Below are 6000 nucleotides of genomic sequence, written 5' to 3'. Positions count from 1 at the left end.
GTCACCCATGCTATAAACTATAGATATTGTAAAAAGGTCAAACACCGATGAGTAAATAAGCTACTTTCACCATGTAAATGGCGGAAAATTCCATTATAATACTTGATAAAAAATAAAATAATTAGCTTATTTATTCAATGGCGTTTGCCTTTTTAACAATATCTTCGTTTTGACAGTTTAGGAATATACCGTTGATTTTGCAAATCTAAAAAGAATGACCCCTTTATGACAAATTTTGGTTAATAATTTTAGATTTATTGGTCGTTAACTAAAGGCGGCCATTTTCAAGTAGTATAATAATAAAATAATTAAATCATTCTATTCATGATGTCATCGATCTAATAACAATCATTGATGTAAGAAAAAATGCTTTTTTAAACAATGTACCAACAATATTAATGAAAATGACGTCTTGTCAAAGCCGCCTATATCTTTAGGTGTGAGAAATTTCATTTCAATAGGTGGGGTAGTTTCTGAGAAACAGCGTTACACTTATGACATACTGACGTTCGACTCGCTAGAGAGTGACAATTTTTTTGCAAGTTGTAATTAACCAAATTTCTTTCATTTTATTCAATTAAATCATTTTTAGCCACGTTTTTGGCAGTTTTATCCAAATTTTGTAGTTTTACCCAATTGTATCCGATATTAGTTGTTTTAACACAATTTTACCCAATTTTTTCATTTCGACGAATTTTTATCATAATACCCAATTTTAGTCTTTTTACCCAATTTTGGTCAATTTATCCAATTTTGGTCGATTTAAAAAAAATTATTTGTTCAAATATTTTACAAAAATTTAATTTTAACTGCAACACTAATATCCAGGAAGATTAACTCATTCTATACTAGCTGGGCCCCAGCTAGAACTAAAATCTCGTGAAGACTGAGTCATAAACAAAACCTTAATTCCCCCCCCCCCCCGTGCAGCCGCTAAATTGACTGAGGCAGAAAAATATTGGTGTATAGGTGTATGTAGGTTGCAGGATTCACGGCACCTTTCCAGGGGCAAAAATACATGGGCTGCGTTCAATAAGAGTAATCGGACCTGCAGCGGTATCTGAACCGTTGCATATCGTTTGCAGCGTTATTACGTCAAGAGCATTTTACATTCACCACTCTTTTTAACGCGGTCAATATTGGCTAATACAAATATTAATATAACGCATATTGACTCAACAATAAATGGTTGTTATAGAAAGTACTATAACTTTTGACTGTTTGTATGTGGATCAACTAGCTGATACTAACCCCAGTAGCAAAATACAGTCGGGCCGACGGTAAAAATCTTGGTCGGCTAGCGTGCGATTTTCATAGTCGGGCCAGTGGACTCGATGTCCGAGGCACTGACTATCCATTGGATAGTCGCAAAGCATACGCACCTACTCTGAGCCGACTCGAAAATGACTACCCATTTTGTGGTCGGCTGAGATACTGTAATAAGACCTCGTCGACTCTGAGCCGATTCAAAAACGGCTAACCATTTCGTGGTCGACTGAGATACTGTAATAAGACCTCGTCGACTCTGAGCCGACTCAAAAACGGCTACCCATTCCGTTGTCGGCTGAGTTACCGTAATAAGACCTCGTCGACTCTGAGCCGACTCAAAAACGGCTACCCATTCCGTTGTCGGCTGAGATACTGTAATAAAACCTCGTCGACTCTGAGCCGACTCGAAAACGACTACCAATTCCGTGGTCGGCTGAGATACTGTAATAAAACCTCGTCGACTCTGAACCGATTTGAAAATGGCTACCCATTCCGTGGTCGGCTGAGATATTGTAAATAAGTCCTAGTCGACTCCTAGCCGACACAAATATTAAGTGGCTATTTAGAGTGTAGGGTTCGGAAAGAGTCGAACAAACCCTATGCGAATTTTAAATTTTACAATAATTGAAGAAAAATTAAACACACACACACACACATCAGAATTTGATATAAAAAAGGATTTTTATTTTTATTTTTTATTGTTAAATGTTTGCAGCTCTTTTTTTTCGGCCTCCATTCCTATCTTTTGCGTGCTTGATCCAATCACGGATATTTTGTTCGATTTCATGGTCAGTTGCACGAAAACACTTGGGATTACTTCGAATAGCATCTATGAAAAATGTCAAGGAAAAAACTAATTAGGCATTTGGAAATTAAATCAATTTTGCTCTAGGCTACAACAATTTTATCATTATATTTTTTGTGTGACAGCAGTGGCGTAAATACAGGGTTTCCACATTTTCCATTTTAAAATTCCCCGACTTTTCCAGGTTTTCCAGGGGCGAGGACTAGGGGGCCCCCAAAGGTTTATGATTAAGGAAAAAGAGCCCCCCCCCCGAGTCGTTTTTCGCGGGGAGAGGGGACCTCGGAGTTTCTAGTTACGCCCTGTGTGACAGTGTAAATAATGATAGCTTCAATGTATGCAAAAAAGATCTTACCTTTTATTGCTTTTATGAGTTTTAGATTTTTAAGCCCACACTTTCCATTGGCCCCAATCCAATTTATTTTCAGAGATAGATCGTAGGAAATGGTTTCATTTAATATCCTCCTTGAAGTGCTTTTAGCGTTAGAGCCACCCCAAGATGCCAGCTTATTCACCTAAAATTAAAAACGTGGTTTTAAAGTGTTATTTAAAAGCCATAAACCAGACGACTTACTACTTTATTTAACCTCTCCGGGTCCTCTATTCTTTCTTCCAGCTCATTTACATCATGAACTGTCTTCAAGGGCAAAGTTAAAAATTCTATATTTTCTACATCAACGGGTTTGTCAGAAAAATGAGATAAAATCTGCTTTGAGATCGCTGTCAAATGTTGTATTTGTTGTTTCAAATCATTAAGTTGGTAGAACACTTTTTTTCGAAACCCTGAAAATATTACGTTGTAATTCTTATACATTATAATTACTATTACAAAATCTTACTCGTATCAACTGTTTCTGTTGTCTCACTTTCACGTCTTAATGAAAGTTGGGAGGCACTTTCTACACCTTTTAAATGACTTGGACGACCAAAAGAATTTGGATGTGAAGACTTTGATTTGTCTTTAAAAGAAAATGTTATTAAATATTTGAAGAATAGGAAATGTGATTAGGCCTTGCACTTACTATTTCTTTTAACAAGGTGCTTAAACTCGTCACTTTCCGCTGAATCGTCAAAAGAGCAAGACGGTCTAAATAAACTGTTTCTGCCTTTAGCTGAATTTCTGCCTTTAGCTGAAATAAACATTACTTTATTTCACAAAAATATCACTTAAAAATGGTAACTTAAATTACAATATTTTTTCGGCTTATTAGGAGTGAACCTCATAGAGTCACTGCTATCCGATTCAATATTGACTGGTGTAGAATTTTGTTTCTGACTCATCCGTTTGCCTTAAATAATAAAATATTACTTAGCTTATCTACCCCTTTATTACTTTTTCACAATGTTAAAATTCAACTTACCAGATCGACGATCATTTTTTGGAATTGGACTAGAACTCGACTCGCATCCTGAACTCGAATCTATTAATAATTAAAAAATATAACTTTTTATACAAAATTTTAAAACTTTTTTACTATTATCACTTGAAAAATCAGTTTCTATTGTAGGTTTGGTCAAAAAACCATTCGCCTTACTTTTGAACTTTTTGTTGGCATTAGTGGTTAACTCTTTGTTGGTGTGTTCTTCCTTTGAGTCGTCTGCTACAATAATAATCAAACATAAGAAACCACAAAAAATTTTATGATTTTAAAAATTTACCATCTTTCTGGGAGGTTTTTAATATATAGTCACAGTGTTGTTTTTCTAACAATTCAGCATCCTGTACAAGTACTTCTAATGAATTATCTGCTAAAGATAAAGTTAACTCATCTATTAGTGATAAAAACTATCTTGCACAAGTAGTAAAATGTTTTAGATATATACACTTACCATTCATTACGAGACTCGGGAAAATTGGCGCAGGTGGTACTTCATACTCTTCACTCTTTTTTTTCCCAATTCTCTTTTTCGACTTGGGGGCATCTAAAGATATTTGGTCTATAGCATCTTCATTATCGTTTTCAATCATCTGGGAAATAGGCTTTTTCGCTCTTCGTTTTTTAACTTCTTCGTTGTCTGTACTTTTCAAAACATCAATTTCGTCCCTACTCCGGTTTGCTTTGTCCATAGCTTTTTGGTAATCATCTATTTTGGTAATATTGTTATACATAATCCTTTTTTTGTCTTATAAATATAGTTACTTGTTTTAAGCACAACTGTTATGTCATATAATGTCCAAGAATCATCGGGTGCTATAGAGTTTTTTAATGCCCGGAAAAAAAACGTTGGACCCTTTGAAGGGTAGTAGCATTTTTTCTCTTGCTGTCTTAACCAGGAGGTTAAAACCACTTCGACAGTGTCGTCCTCCTTAAAATGACCTACAGCGTACTAGTATATAAAAAAAATTGTTATTCGTATATAAAATATTCCTTATTACTTCTCAGTATTTATTCACCATTATTAATAATGAAGCATAGGAATAATCATCATTTCGCCTTTAAGCGGAATTGCAACACACTTTTTAGTAACGTGACCAATGTCATAAACATTGACTGTTTTTGACAAGTTAGAAACTTTAACTATTCCTATTTTAGATGATTTCATTGGATACTCAAAAAGGTCTGTGACCACTTTATATGCACGAGCAAATATTAAAACATTATCATAACTTTGGAATATATTATCAACTACAACATAATGGCCATTTTCTATTAAAAAGCAGGAATCAGCCTTAAAAACTGATATTATAAACTTATCGGTTTTTACCTTTTTATACGATTTGCCTCTTTTTGGGAGTTGACTACAACCCCGATTCTCATAATTATAATCCCAGGGGCTGATAAATTGGTAATCAATTTTCCTAACAGAACTTAAATCAAAGTTTTCTTTTTCGCTTAATCTTTTGCATAATTGCTGCAACGGCTTATTTGGAGTTCTCAATTCCTTTTTTATAAATTGGAGCTCATTTTCGAAAGAAAAAGCACTAAAGCTATCGAGTGGGCCATACCTCAATACATCTAGGTGCAAATGAGTTAAGCTATGAACGTTCATAACTATAAATTTACCACCGTAAAGTTTTGGACACTCTGATACAAACATATTAATAAGCTCCGAAGCATAACCTGCAAGCGTTTTACATAAATTGCGACTTGACAAAATATAAATAGCACAGTGAAAAAGCCTGAAGTGTTTAAGGCAATTTTTACCAAGAATTCCCATCAATAAAATAGGGCCAGTATATAAAAGAAATTGTCTTAATTCTGTACCTTTCCATTTATCTATGTGTTTTAATGCTTTTGGCTTTCTAGCAAACTCGGTGGGGATATATTTTCGTGCATTTACCAATTTTTCGGAAATTAAATCAATGTTTTTTTGGCCTAAACGAACAGAGAACCGCCCTTTTCTCATCCAAAAGTAGATTAGTCTACGCATTACACCTAAGCATACCAAATGCAAGTAGTCGAAGGGAAATTGTGTTACCATCCCAATATTAAGTGCTAGTAGAGGGGACGGATCTCCAACTGAATGGTGTTCTTCGTCTACTTTGTCTAAGAACGATTGATCAGTGCGCAGCCGTTCAGTTCCATTAGTAATAAAAGTCATTGTATGATCTATTCGCTCCCCTTCGACATCGCATTTATCACAAGAACTATACCCAGCGTGCCCTTTGGTACGTTTTAAATGTGCTTTAGCAGGAGTGTCCAAGATAAAGGGGCCTTTTAAATTTACACGGTAATTTTTTCCACCAAGATTAAAACCGTTTCTATTAAGGTCTAGAAGTTCTTCATTGAAATCTTCTAAATAATCCTTTAACGGAACAGGTTTTTTTTCACCACAGAAAATTGCAACTATAAAAGGTTTCCCAACCAACCCAGTATCAAAATTGAAAACTGTAACTAAAATTGGCCAAAATTCGTTGGTTCCACTTTTAGAAATCGGGATTCCATCAATATTCACAGCAAATGAGAGGTCATGTTCGTAGGGATAAA

This window comes from Leiobunum rupestre, chromosome 10 (assembly GCF_980474605.1).
Source record: "Leiobunum rupestre chromosome 10, qqLeiRupe1.1.hap1, whole genome shotgun sequence".
Classification (NCBI taxonomy): Eukaryota; Metazoa; Arthropoda; class Arachnida; order Opiliones; family Sclerosomatidae; genus Leiobunum; species Leiobunum rupestre.
The sequence above is the reverse complement of the archived record's forward strand: the minus strand, read 5'-3'. Positions refer to the sequence as shown.